Source organism: Triturus cristatus, chromosome 1_2 (assembly GCF_964204655.1).
Source record: "Triturus cristatus chromosome 1_2, aTriCri1.1, whole genome shotgun sequence".
NCBI classification, from domain to species: Eukaryota; Metazoa; Chordata; class Amphibia; order Caudata; family Salamandridae; genus Triturus; species Triturus cristatus.
The window spans coordinates 57,691,648-57,707,690 of record NC_140580.1 but is presented as its reverse complement, the minus strand read 5'-3'; positions in this window follow the sequence as shown (position 1 = coordinate 57,707,690).

Here is a 16,043-nt window from a genome sequence, read left to right as displayed (position 1 = left end):
TTGTTTATAACCATTGTTTTAAAGCAGATCCCACTAGATTATAGAGTAATAAGAGGCTATCATCTGGGATTTAGGTAGCACGTTAATAAAACTCAGGCACTTTATAGCAGCACAAAATCCCTTTTTATGCACTATAGCACTTTAGCAAGATCTTGCTTACAGGAAAACGAGTAACCAATACTCTTTCGTTTTCCCAGAGACAAGGAAATGTACAAAAATGTATAGCCAGGGATTATGAGACACTTGCCTTGGAATTTTTTGATAAGGAAGGACAAAGAATATAGGTCATATTAGAACCTCAAAAAATACATTTAAAAAAGATTTTATGGCCCTTAGCATGAGTCACTTTAGAATAGCAAGAAAGTGCACGAAAGCAAGATTTTGCACAACATTTAAATGATGTTCAACAAATCGATTCATAGTGAAAAAGGATATTTCTAAATAGGAGGCTGCCAAGAGATGTTGTGCACTTGCCCCTAAGACATGTATTAGATAACAGTAAACTTAATATAGGATTACAAAGGTTCTTAAATCTTTCATGTAGAGACTTTTAATAAAACAGATATAATGTTTTTTTAAGGGATGAAAGTTTTGGAAGATTAGTCCTAAACATGTTTTAAGATGGCACCCATATTTATTCAACATTATGTGTGTAACTCATGAAAGCGGTCCAATTTCTATGTCTAAATGTAAACACGTATTTAAATGTAGAATGTTTGATGCTCACCATCGTGAACAAGGCTGCGCCTGGCAGCCAAAGCGCGTGGATGTTTAAGTCGTTCACAGTTAAATAAACCATAGTGAAAGATCCACAGGAGTGCCGATATCATCTTTTGTTTAAACGAGGTGAATTTGTTTATATATATATATATGTGTGTGATACTTTGTTGCAGGCATTGATCGTGAAGATCAATTTGTCCTGTAGAAGGTGTTAGCCAAATAACGATAAAGCTCTGCGTAATATGCATGCACAGAATTATAAATGGCCCCTGTTTTGCCCACAATAACAGGAGGAGCTTGCGAGGACTTTTTTCTTGAGCTACGACCTGTCATTTCTTACCAGGGACCTTCTTTTTATATTTTCCAGTCACTAAATCTGTGATTTCTACTGTGGAGTGTGGGGGTTTCATAATTTCTATTTTTTTGTGCATTAATATTATAATTTCATTCAAAGTTAATTAATAGTTATGCATAAGACACTGTTTTGAATTTCTCAGTATTTGATTTTTGGTTCAGACAGTTTCTGTTTTTCTATGTGCTTGTTGAAAGACCACCTTGTTGCAAAAATTCTGGCTGAGAAGCCAGAAATTGATGAGTGAACCAGAATCAAGTCAATCCTTTTCTGAAGCTGTAGACACTAAGGGCCTGATTACCATGACATTGGGACCACCACTGACTGCCCATCAGTGGTGGTCCCACCGCCATCGTAGTACTGATTACCGCCCACCACATTAGGATGTTTGGCAGATATTTGGCGGTCAGTGAGACCAACCGCCACAGATTTGATGGGCTCAAGGAGCCCGTCCATCGGAGGGACTTGTATCCCTACAACAGTGACGGTGCCTGACAGGCACTGCCGTAAGGATTACAATGTACCTTCCCGCCGGACGTTTCATGGTGGTTTACCCACCATGAAAAGGCAGGCGGAAAGGGACATTAGGGGCCCATAGCGGGCCCCCCTTCCTCCCTGGCCCTCTGACATGTGCCTCCAACATTTCCTTGCACCATGTGGCAGGCACCGCATGGTGCCTGCTACATAGTGCAGGGATATGCACGCACTGCATATTTTGTACTGCAGCATGTGCTGCAGTCCACAGCAGCCACCGCAATTCAAAATATACACTTTGCGACCGCCTTGAAGTTGGTTGCATCGTGATTCAGGGTGTGGGACCACCAACAGCTTGTCGGGCAGTCCTGTTTCCCACCATAATTGCAGTCGGACGTAAGTCCAACCGCCATTCTAATCATGCTCTAGATTCACATACCAGTCTGAAAAATATCTATAAAAGTGTGATCCCAACGACGTCACTTTGTTCCTGTTCCAAGTTCTTCATCAAGGAAGGGAGTGCTCCACAGAGTATTCAGATAGGTGCTGTATAACCATGGCTGGTGTTATGCCTGACAGCCAGTCTCTCAGTAGAGTGGGGATGTCACTTAAAGTCTGCCCTTTCTGCTGGACATACATAGTCTGCCTGATGTACCTAGAAGCCACCTGCTGAATGAGGGAAGGAGTACATCTCGCTGTACAGGAGGAGAGACTTTCAGGAGGAGCTCAGTATGTTCCCAGCATGAGGAGCACCCAGAGAAATCTAACTATCACACACAGCGAAGCCAGTAATGACGTGTTATGAAGATGTGCAGCTCCTACAAAAAGTGAAATTAAGAGAGCGCCGTGTCACCGTGCAATCCACCTGGCCTTGACTGGTGTTTTAGCTCCCAAAGTGAAGCTACATTGCTGCCGAAGCACTGTGCCATATTTGCCAAAGATATAGGACCCTGAATGCCTCAGCCAAAACTGCCAATTCCAAGCGCCTTTCTGTAACCAGCTAGGAAGGCCCTAACTGCTGAAGAGGCTGCTGTCATGCAGGCCTGTCCTGCCCGATGCATACTACAATCACTGTTCCAATGCAAGGATGCTGTCTGCAGAACAAGCCACCTTGGCAGAACTGCAATGATGGCCATCAGGTAAAACGTAGTGTTTAGCCTGCAGCTAGGACCAGAGATGAACGCACAAAGATGAGTCCTCTATGTAGATGAGATTCATTTGCTGAGTAAACACAAGGTGTAAAAAACATTTAACTGAGTGGCACAATTGACCTCAGAGAGTATTTAATACAATATGCATTTGTGTCAAATCGCTGCCTATGCTAGTAGTTTGTTAAGGACTACAGTCCTGGGACCCCAAACACAGCGGGGAAGAGAGTCCCAGACAGTAGGGTGTATCGTGTCACTGCTAAACGCAACATAGGGTTCAACCCTGTATTGCATTCCTCTTCAACTGTGTAGTAATTGATTTTTCTGTGGGACTAAGGGCCCGATTCACAGAACTAACTTAAGAAAAAATCCTAAACTTACTACCATTTTGGTATTCGAGGATCCTGAGGTGCTGCAAGTAGAAGGTGGTGCTGACTGGCGGCAGAGCTTAGACCGCCTTCAGAATTACTTTTTCCCTTTTGGAGGGACCGTCAACTGCCGGCCACCGGCCCAGCAGTCGACTCGGAATATGGTGATCTGAACACCGCTGGCTTTGATGTGTACTCCCAACCCCAACATCGACAGTCTGGCCGACCGACCACTGATCTCTTAATCGGGCCCTAAATCTTTTAAAGCCTTTTTCAACTGGCTATAGGACCAATCTGTCAAACAGGTTCGCGAAGGACAGCAGAATTGTAGTGCATAAGCTAGATTGTTATGGAAGGAACTGTAATTTTTCTTTTGTGCTAAATGAACTTAGATGTTGCTAAAAAGATCATGGTTCCTGCAGGACACCATCTGAGGAGTGAGTCATACCCTCAACAAAGGACCTTGTCAATCCCCTCTCCAACCTCAGAGCTTGAATTGGAAAAGAGAAAAGCAAACTGTACAACATACATAGGTTTCTCCCTTCCACTTTATCTAGGTAAAACCATATGTAATTTCTGAGCTCCAGATGATCGAGGCTCCTATGAAGAAGGAGCATTAACTACAAGCTTACCTCGCAAACACCCTTGAGCACGATGGATTCAAGGAAAACATCTCCCATTGATGTTTTTTACATTGATGTGGCGGCTAACATCAACTCAGAACCTTTAGTGTTATAAAATGTAATGGTGGGGGGACATAATGGTCACCAAGCGCTAATGTTATTATTCCCTATAGTCCTTTTTCAAGGAGTAACTCCCTCTGAGTGGGCCTTGAAAGATTAATAGTTGAAGGTAAAGGAACGCAGGTTTGATAGAAAGAAGAAAGAGGTAAAACATCTGTTAACTTTAGCAGACCCTCTGGAGGCAGTAGAGAAAAACAAGAGTAACTCAAGCTATGAAGCCTCAAAAAGAGAAAAGGTATCAATAAGACTTGACTTGTACCCCAAATTAAAAGTATCTAAAAATGAACCTCGAAACGCTTGTTTTGAGTATCCTCGGTGGTAAGTTAAGTCAGCCTTCTGCCTACACCATTTACCCTGTATCATGAAGGAAAATGTCTACAGGTGTATGTATGATAAGAATGTTTACACATATTTAGAATTTTATCACATAAAGGGCCCTATTCACAAAGTTAAACCTACATGTTTTGTGTAAGTGTACTACTTTTAGACATTCACAAAGGTAAACTTAAACTAAAAGTCTAAGGGGCATATTCTCAAGGAGCTATAGCCGAGTTATCGGCACTTTATTGCAGCCAAAGTGACGATAAATATATCGCCCCACTCACAAGCTGATTCTAACAGCCCATTTAACCAGTTTTCCGGTGATAGCATCCTCAAAAAACATTGCCAACTATCACTATGAGATGCAGAGTAGGCGTTCCCGTGCAAAAAGCCGAAACAACACCGCACCTCAACATTCTCAACGACCAGCCTGATCTGCGATAAGACCACAAAACATGTGATAAGGTGCAGTAGCAGCACAAAATTAACACCTGCTCTGACCTGGTGCAAAGTCAGACTACAACCAAACCCAGAAAAGGGAGCCCAGCCCAGAGCCACACCTGAAAAACAACAGATGCCATGGAGCCAACGACCATGCAGCTTGGACCCCCAAGAGGGCCACAACACCCACCGCCACCGCCCCGGACAACCCCTCACCCCCCTCCAGGACAACCACAGAGGCAGCGCAGACCAAGACAGCAGACCTCCAGAAAACGTACCAACCTCACACACCCAACACCAGAGAATGTCATCACCCACCACAGGCTCAAAAGGACAACCATCCTACACATCCTGACCACCATTGCCCACTGTCAGATGGTACCAACACAGTGTACAACCAACATCCCTCCGCAGACAAAGCTACTGGCTGTGCTGCACATGCTGGCCTCTGGGACCTTCCAACCAACAACCGCCGTAGTCGGAGGAATCTCACAGTCAGCCCTATGAAAGTGCATCACAACTGTCCTGGATGCCATCATCAGCTTGGTACCCCAGTACCCATACTCCCCCCACACTGCACATGAACAGCTGGAGACCAAGCAAGGTGTCCATGCCATAGGTGGCTTCCTGCATGTTTCTGGGGGCAGTTGACTTCACACATGTCCTACTTGTGCCCCCTGGTGACACTGCACACAATTATATCAACAGAAAGCACACACATTCCATCAATGTGAGATAACAGTGGACCACCTGGGAATTGTCACCAACGTCGTCGCCAACTACCCAGGCAGTGTGCATGACTCCTACTCCTACCGATAGTCCATCATTAACCAGCGCCAGCAACGTGTCACCCATGGAAATGCACTGATCGTTGGCAAGTACCAAATAAACACACCACACCCCCCAACTCCACAATCATGCAAATCACAACACTGGGAATGCACGTCACAGACTCACATTCAACATGACAAATCAACATATCCACACACCAGACACAACAGCATAACTTACTTTGGCAACCTGGGCTAGCCATGTACATGAGCCATCAATGGCATGGCACCTCAGCCACACAATGGTGGAATGTGGGGAGAGATGGAAACTAGGCATGTGCAACAGAGGCAACTGACCCATGAATGAGAAAGTACACAATGCCAAGTGTGGCGGAGATGTGCTGGACAGATTACGGTATGCAGACCACAGATATATCCATGTCCACATACACCACTAGTGTATGGAGTGTAGCGGACAGTGGACACAACCATGTCACCCTAGCCAGTGGGGAAGATCTTAATTTAGCTTGTGACGTACCACCCTGTAAGCGTGTGCGGAGTGGGCTGGCCTGGCGTGTGCCAGGCCAGCATAGGGGTGTGAATAAATAGCACGTAGCTCTGGGCGTGGTTCTCTTCCGGAATGCACAACATCTCTGCCAGGGTGGCGCCTCCCAGCCCACCATGAGGCCGTCGCCGTGAGTGGTGTTGCCTGTGAACATGTGCGCCTGATGCACCCCGGGTCGCTGGTCCCCGACCCGCCATGACTGCCCCCACGCAACCAGGCCTCACTGCTCACCTGCCGACACCGACATGTGTCAAGGAGGGCACACTACGTGCCGGTGCAAGCTCCAAGCCCGAGGCCCGCGAGCTCAGCAGCCTCCTCAGACCATCACGGCCTCCGCGACACAGGTCCGCAGTACTCCTTTCTCATTAACATACCGGCCTACACAGCTGCCAGGTCGGTCACACATTTGTAACTGAGTCTTGATTACGCAATGGCAGAGTACACACTTTACGGCTGCGTTGATGTCACTATACTCCCTTTGATGTGGTGCCACCAACTTCGTTCATAGCATCCGCACAACACCTGTCTGTGGTCCCTTTCTGACTACTGCCTTCGGCCTACACTGCGGTCAAGTAGGTCACACAGCTGGAACTGAGTTTTGATTTGTGTATGGCAGAGTTCAAATTATTGAACGCATGGAGAAGAGTAAGAGGAAGATGTGGTGCAGTCCGGAGGACAAAAGGATCCTCATTACGGAGGTGATCATACGCTGCCAAAAACTGCTCTGGTGTCACTAACTCTGTGCATTGCGAGCCAACAACACTTGACTGTGGGCCCCTGCTTACCGCTGCCTTGGGCCTACACTGCAGTCGAGTAGGTCACACATTGGGAACTGAGTCTTGATTTATTTATGGCAGTTTTCATATCTTTGTACTGGCCTCATTGTAGACTGCATACCCCTACAGCTCTGGTGCCACTAAGTCTGTTCCCCGACAGCCATGGACACTTTCTGTTTTAACATTTGTGGCGACTGAGTCTATGAACTGGGGGTTGTCTTCATCATCATGTCAGTGATACTGATTCCTTGGCGAAAACAAGACTGTAGCATTCCACTCCTCATTTGCCGGCTCCGGATGGCTTATACCCTCTGCATCATGCCCTGGAGGACACCTTCCACTGTCTCCCACAACCTTCGGACATCGATGAGGATCCGCTCAGATTGCATGGCCCATCTCACTGCACCGCAAGTCACCATCCAGTGGCGGTGTGCCTGTGCCAGCCGCACTGCATCCAGGGCCACTAGCTCTGTGCAGCTCAAGTTAGTTACCCTGTCTGGTGAGATAATGGATGGCCCCTGAGATGATGGCCTTGTTGTCCTCAATGCCATGTGTCTGTGGCCCTGTGCTGTCTGCAGCATCAACTGCGGTCCACCAGGGCTCACACATCAAATCGAGTTCTGACAGGCCCGGATGTCGCATCACCGCAGGAGGCACACACCACACCCGCCAGGACCACCTCCAAACGCCAACTGCCAGAGTCAAACCAGCCGTACTGGCAGACTAACGGAGTTGCTCACACCTGTTGCGGATGCCATCATCTGTCTGATACCCTGCTCATCACTCCAGGTGCCACTACCTCAGTGCACCACGACTCCTGGGCCATTTCTGAATGAGTTTTGTGCTGTGGTGAGCTCATGTAGCAATGTCACCTCAGGCAGTGTGGGAGACCTGGAACGATGATGAGGAAGATAATGCATGTGTAACACACCCCACTGCAGCTGCATTAGGAATGACCCAAAGGGACACAATACTCGACATTTTTTTCAAATGAGCACGCTCATCTCTAGTGCCCCAACCTCGGAGCACTGCAACTCACGGACACTTCTGTTTGCATATTGGTTGACCTCTGTATTTGCTCCGGCTACCAGCATGATGCTCTGCAGTTGTCTCTGCAATGCTGGTGTTTTCTGTTTCTGTTTTAATGGTGTTCACTGTTTTTGCCAGCACCAACCACTCCGTGCGGGCTGGCTTACACTCACACCACACCCATCCCGCACAGGCGTCACTGTACATGTGACCCTGTCAATAAAGGGGCCGGGTGCACGTGCCCGTAGCCAGTTCCACAAACTATCTGCGTGTGTCCGTGTGGTCATGATGTATGCATGAGGGTACCGGGGCCTACAACATTACATTGTGCTGTGTACAGCAGATGCAGCCATGTCACCGCTGGCAGCGGGTAAGACCTTGGACATGTAGCCTTGTCGTCAGTCACTCAGTGCGTAAGATGAGTGGACTGGGCCATCCTCTGGAGGTCCAGCTTGGTGGTGTGAATGATGATTCCGTGGCTTTGGGCGTGGGTCATTGCAGGAAATGTGCACATGCATGTGTATCTGTCGCGGTGTGGGTCTACTTTCTGGAGTGTAGGTGGTCCCTGATGGGACTGGAACACCCACATATGTGATCTACTTCGGCTTCCATGAGCTCTGACCCCACCCGCACATATTCGGCCACCTCCTTTTGGCATTCTGACACCTGGCATTGGAATGCGATGTATGCCTAGGTGAATTGTTGGGAGCCAGCCATGTTGGTTGGTGCTTCCTGCTGTGTGGTCTGTGCAGGAGCTGGGGTCTCCTCTGTGTGGCTTGGCTGCCCTGCTCCGTGGGGTGGTTTGCCTGAGATGTCCATGGGCTGTTGTAGGGCGTCGGTGTCAAAGGTGTGGTGGTCCTCTCCAGCATTACAGATGGGTGGTCTGGTCTGCTCTGCTGGAGATGTTGTTTGTCCATCTGCAATGTGAAGGGGAGATGCATGTTGACATTGTGTTGACATGTATGTTGGTGCATTGTTCTAGTTTACATGCGGACTGTATGACTATGTACATTGTGACTGTTTGGGAGGTGCTGTCTATTTGATGTGGGACAGTGGACATTTGGACTACATGACGGATGTGTGATTGTACACATTCATTTCCATCTCACAGTTTCCTGCTATGTTAGATGTGATTGGCCTGATTCTGCGCATGAACGGGCCCAGTTGTGTCCTCTATTCTGCAATGCCGGTGTTGCACTTTGCGCCATGTTGTTGTCGGATGTGCTGTTATTGCTATGTGTGTGTGCTGCAGTGAGCAACGGGGATCAGGGACATGTTCCACACTCATTGTGGCTGTGCAGTGTGCGGCTCATTATTGTGCATGTGTGCCATTGTGCCCATCTCCCTCCGTCCCCCCAGTCCCTGTTCGTTACTCATCCTGTTGATGTTGGGTCTGGTCCGATCGAGCTGTGTCCGGACTCCCAACTCCTGGCGCCATCTCCACCCTGATGACTGTGGCCTTCGTTTCCTCCAGCTCCTCCTGTGGCGCAAGACTCCCACATCCTGTCGCCGTTGCTGCCTTCCTGTTGGCAGCGGGTTTGTGCATGGTTTGGCTTTTCACATCATGCCAGCAGCACTTGTCCTCCTCCACAGCCCTCCTCGTCAGTCCGACTGCATTCATGTTGGTCTAATTGTGTGTCAGTTGATGGTAGCGTTATGCACCTCCGTGACACTGATCTGGTTTTCCTGTGGACTGCAACCCGTCTTCTTCTCACTCTTCTCCTTGGCCTTCCTGGACCCCGTTGTTCCTTGCTGGTGGTCTGTGGGGCTTGTGGGGTTCGCGTTGGCCTCTGCACTCGGTCCGGGTGCATCCATGGTGCTACGCAATTTCTTTATTTCTCCCTTATTTTTCTGTTGCTTTTATAGTGCATTTTCCCACATGACGCGTGGGATTTGCAGGGCTGTGGCTAGTTTTCGCTGGTTTTTGTATCATGATTGGCCTCATCGAGTTGGTGTTTTGCATTTTTTCGGCGTCGTGTTGACTCTATCGCAGAAATTTGACGCGCTATTGTGAGCCTATCGCATGGTACCGCCGGCATATGAATACCACGTTACCATGGTGTTATTTTCCCGCGATAGACTGCGATGTGAAGAGTTGCGTTAAGCTACTTTTGCGGTAGTTATCACACGTTCTTGAGAATATCCTCCTAAGTTTATGACTTTGGTATTCACAAAAGGCAATTACCAGTAATACCGTTACATGTGTAATCGTGGCTGAACCTCCGCCTTGAGTGTGGAGATTCCACGAGGGTTGGGTAGAGTACATTCTGGGTAAGAAGTGTACTCTTTGCACCCAGAGTGGAATCTCTGCACTCTGGGTGGAGATTTCACCCCGAGTGCAGAGATTTCCCCTCGAGTGCGGATGTAAAGATACTACTCGTAAATGTCTTTTTTGAATATCGAATGTCATAAACATAGACTTTTGGTCTAAGTTTACTGTTGTGAATACTTAAAAGTCGTAAACACGGTTTTGGGCTCTCAGGGCTCTTAAATCGTTGATGGGCTGGAGCAAAGGAATTTTGGCCCTTTAGACAGGGGTGAGTGGTTTTCATTGGAACTATACAGCATCAATTGTTGATATTTCTAATTATAGAACACAATACAATAGCATAGCACAAAGCAAAATAACATCACAACATAATCAAAACAGGGTACAAAATATTTAAAGCAGTCAAAACAGTACAGAACTACCACAGTACTATACAAGAACACAATAAAAAAATGCTGCTCAAAAAATCATAACAGCACATAAAAAACATACCACCACAGCAAAATGCAACACAACAAATATGCACAATTATTCCTATCTCATAATACCATTTACATACATCTATGTTGATGATACAGTTGTAAAAGATGTTTGTAGTCTGCCCTACTATACTAATAAGGACATGCCGTAGTGTTAGTTAACATGTTTTGTGATCTGATCAGTAATTTGTTGCATTTGTAGAGGTGTGTTGTGCTGCATTTTTGCTGTTTGTCAGTGTTGTGTTTTGCATTCTTTTTTAACTATTTTGATGTGTTGTGCCATAATGTCTTTGTTGTATTGCTATTTTGCTTTGTGTTATCTTACTATAGGCTCAGATATGAATTAGGCAGAGCAGAATTACTGCATTGAATCCCACTCCAACTGATCACAAACAGGCCTGGCTTTCCTTATTTACATTTTTCGAGAGCAGAAACACCGGTTCTGGTTTTACCAGCCCAAAACATTTGTTGATAAAATAGTTTGAGGTTTTGGCTGCACCAAGAGCCACACCCACCATAGTCCCCATCCGAGGACTTTTTTCAGGAAGGAAGGAGCATAATATGACATTTTTAATATTATGTTCCCCCCGGACATGGTACCTTTTTCCCATTCCTCTCTTATGGTCAAAAACCCAAACCTTTACTCACACCGAACACCTGCCCCTTAGCTCACATTTACCACCTGCTCAGACCAGGTGGTAAATGTAAGAGTTATTCCCTCCAGAACATTGACTTTGATGTGGAATCCCTCTTAGTAAAACCAGATCCAACCAGTTGTTCCTCATTCGAAGTGATTACCTCATGATTGCACCATATTGGCAGGGTGTTAACACATGGGAACATTCATTTTATGTACTGAGTTAGTCTTCTGCCATGACTATAGGTTGCTTGGTACCCCTCCAGCAAAATGCAACCTATCATATTTGCTAGAACTATTATAGAACTCTTAGGCGGGAACCCAGTGTATATTCCATAATGGAATATGCAACTCGTAATCTGCCTCAAAATAATTTAGGCTGTGAGATAATTGAGTTCCTCATCACCGCAACCAAACCAAACCGTGGGGTGATAAGAGGGGAAAAACTGCTCGTCGAGTTGGCAGTCCCAGGTTTCCTTAGAGGGAGCACAAAGCCCGTTGGTAAAAAACAAATCCCGATCAGCAGCCCGTTGGTCTCAATGAAGATCACACACTAAGACCAGCTGACAACTTGGGGGGAACAGTTTGGATAGGAATTGAACCTTCACAATGGTTGCTATTTAGTGCCTCCATACAACCTAACCATGCTACCTCATAATGGCATTTCAGGGTACACAATTCAATACCTTTTGCTTTCTTAGGGGCATATTTACAAGGGCTTTATCTTCGCTTTTTTGGCTTTGAAAGCCAAAGAAGCGGAGATACAAATATTGCCCTATCAACAACAGGGTGCTAACATGCAAAATCGCATGTTAGCACCCTTTTTCACTAGCTTCCCTTTGCATCTCTATTGAGATGCAAAGTGGGTGTTCCAGAGCAAAATAATAGGAGAAATGTCACTAAGCGACATTTCTCCTATTATCAAGCTTCACGCTAACCCTGTTAGAGACATAAAAAGCAGCGATAACCACGGTTAACACTGCTTTTTTACGTCTGCTAATTTTCAGACTTAGCCAATGGGAGGTGGATTATATGGCTAAGTCCACCATGGGCTATCAACAAGGATATCCCTATCCTTGTAGTTTTATCACTACATTACCAGCGGTAACCTCTCAAAATGCCGCTATCGCTGGATTTTTTATCGCCTAGGCAGTTAGCGGTGTTAATAACGCGATAACCAGGCGATATTATCCAGCGATAGCGGGCGTTAAAAAAATTTACGCTAAGCGCCCTTAGCGTTAATTTTCCCTGTTCCTTGTTAATATGCCCCATAGATGTTTTTACAAGCTCAGAACATAACAATTTAACAAAAGTCAACACAAGAGTCATTCTTACTCTAGGATAGAGAGGAATACGCTTTATGAATTCTGATTGTAGCAAACACAGTTCACATACAACAGACGAAACGCTAATCCTAGTGTTTTACAAGGTAAGTCTAAGTTAAACCTTCAGTTATATCTGTTCTTCAATGAACCTTTTTAAAACTTAAAAACAATGTAATAGAATGAAAACAATAGCCTTAGTGATGTCAAACGTGTGACCACTCAAGTTTTATAAAAAATAATACTTGTTGCAGCATTTCCTCATTTGCCAGACAAACTAAGCTACAGTGTCCTATAGCAGTGTGTGTTACAAAAGGGTGCACTCCATGAAACTAAGATCAAATGCACCAATACACCTTAGCCTATCAGACAATCACTAAGGGGCTGATTACGATGCTGGGCGGGGTTTCCTCCAAGTCATGGGACCAACCGACACCTGGTTGGCGTTCCCGACCGACCAAGTAGGATGTGTCCGAGCACTGTTCGGTTGCATTCTATACTTTACGATAAGAGCATGTATTCCATCTGAAAATCGGCTGGAATGCATGCTCCCATAGTAAAATAGGAGGTGCAGTTCATCCCTGCACCCTGTGGCAGGCACCTTGCAAGGATCCCTCAGCATCCAACTAGAGGCCGTGCACCAACGGTGGCCGTGCTGGGGGCCCATAACGTCGAGTTCCGACAGCCTTTCTGTGTCAGAAAGGCCAGCACGGAAAGGCTGCCGAAACCCAACATTGTAATCCCAAGGGCGGAAAGAGCCACCCTTGCGATTACTGGCCACATTCCGACTGGCAGACGGGCTCTCTGAGTCCGTCAGAACCCAGATGGAAATACAATTGAGATTCCTTTCCGACCACCTCCATCGTAATGAGGTGGTCGGAGCCTTTTTCCAACCGCATCGTTATCGGTCCCTTAGTGTGCCCTTTGAAATCAGGTGATGAAAGGAAAGCCTACAAGAAAAGTTTGTGAAAAACAGTTTACATCAGTGCCTGACATTATGAGGGGGTTCTTCAAAAACAAACCGCCAAAGTTCGTAGTAATGATCTGACTGTTAAATTACCTGAATATCAAATGTTAAATATTGTGCTACCAAAGTATTGTACCCAGAATACTAACTATCATAACATCATGAAGGTGAGTGTATATAAATATCGATTTACAATACTTGACATCACATTATGTACCTTGACTATATACACATTTCTGCACATAACACAACTACATCGCCTATCACTCTTTGAATGTATGCCTCCCTTTGACCCTGTATTCGGAGGAACTGCTCGAATAAAGAGGATTATTTCTCTTGCGCTGAAATTCTAAAAAATAAGTTAATTTTGCGAGGATACCCCAAGAAATTGACTAAGACAGCACTTAAAAGAGCGTGGTATACACCACGCGAAGATTTACTAACCCCTAAACAACACGAAGATAAATCACCCCTCACATGTGTTCTGACATATGGTCCAAAAGCGAATAAGATTAAAAAGATAATTCTATCTAATTGGAAACTCATTGACACCCTAGATATTCAGAAGCCATTGTTTGCATTTAAGAAAGGCAGAAACATCAGACAACACTTGGTACGAGCAGCAAGAACTATTGATCTTGGTCTCTTAAGTCTTCCACCTGTGTCAGGACATTATAGATGTCAAAACTGTGTTGCGTGCAAAATGACTAGTGATTCGAAACACATTGTCATTAATGGATTCAAGCATGAACAGAGAGTTTTTTCAAATTGTAACACAAGCAACACCATATATTGTGTTAATTGCCCATGTGAAAAGTTCTACATTGGACAAACGACCCAGACTGCAAAAAAACGGATCTTGCAACACAAGTCAAGGATTAAATGTAGGACACAGGGAGCTCCCCTGGTCCAACATTTTCTCTCGCACAACCATACAGAAAATGATTTGCATTGGTCTGTACTGTTGGTTTTGCAAGATTCGAATAAAGATACTCTCCAAATGAAACTGAATAGATCAGAGGCAAGGCTTATAGAGAAGTACCATACAGCGACACTAGGCCTTAATGATAGGGATGAAATGTGGTCGCTGATTCAGGACCCCTAAAACAATCTGCTGGGGTTGTTTTGGCAAGCTGAAATCTGCCTATATTTGCCTATCTCTAGTTTGATTGTCTTCTGCATTATTAATACATGTGTCTGTATGTACTTGGGTTTTTGAGACTATTAGTCATTATGAACGTTACGTATAAGGAAACTGTCTTACGGGACCTTAACATGAATCCATTGAGGAGTCTTGTGTAGCTATTATTCTGTTATTCAGTAATATTGTATGGAGTGGCAGTACATTTCACATAAGGTGTTTTCCCAATTTGCTTGACTGTTTTTCTTGCATTCGTCACATCTCCCTCCTTTTTTCAATAATAGTTTTTTGAATATTACCCTGTTCCGAAATTAGTGTTAACTAATAATTGTTTTGGGGTAAGGAATCGATGTACCTTGTTTCTATGTCCTTCTTTCTATTTCCATTGTGAGACACGTTAGACTACGGGTCGGCGTCCTTCGAGTCCGTTTTTTATTTTTAGTATTTATACTTCCGCGTTCCCCGGCCATGTGATTCCATTCAGGAACCGTGTGGAGAGTTGGATCGCCAGCGGGAGATTTCTAATATTTTAAGGTACGACCTGGTATAGATTCTCGGGTCCTCTTTCACAATAAGGATAGGTCCATGCTTTACGCTCTGTCCCGGATCTGATAGCCTGTTACTTTTCCTTCCCCGGCAGATCTTTCAAGAAGAACAGACGTTAGTGCGGGGTTAGGATTCATAAGCCCCCCATGCATTTATCTGACCCGGAAGGTCATGGCCCAATAGGTAAGACATGGGTTTTCGCTTGTTTAGCGTGTCTCCACATTTCTTGCAATAATAACTTTATAGAGACCTAATTTAGTCCCCCGTTGTTTTCCACTTAGAACAATAAACTCGCCATGGATATAATGCCGCTTTAGAATGAGACAGCTCGGATCGCTGCGGAATTGGTAATCTCAGAGTGCTTCGTAGTTTGGTGTCTATACTTATCTGGATATAGTTCACTTTTTTCCTGGTTGGCTTTATTTATGTTTTTTGTTGGTTTCATTAGCACCTTTTCTGGTAGCCATGAGATTTCACTACACGGGTGTTAGAACTGTCTTGGTGGTTTAGTCTCTTTACATATTATTTTGAGCCTTATAATTGGTGTTAATTGGTTATTCTTTGGTACTGCCACCCCCAGAGAGGTTCTGCATATCTTTGAGAATTTGTGTATAGTGAATGTACATATATAGATAGTTGTATATATTGTAAATTTTTGTTTATATTATAGATGTTGTTCCAGGAGATATATCCTTATATACCCTAGTCCTGATGAGGCCCGCAAGCAAGTTGGGCTGAAACGCGTTGACTACTGTTGAATATTAAGAGCCCCGGAAGAATTTAAATCATTGGTTGAATCGAGATATAGATAGTACTAATAAATTGTGTAAGAGGTGTAATTGTTACTACCTCCTAGTACTATTCAATGCGGCAACTTCAAACAATGGAATGCTCACGATAATAGTGTTAACATCCATTATTTTTTGTAGGGGAATAAGGAATGGATTAAATGTCCTTTGCTGTGTGTGTTTTTGT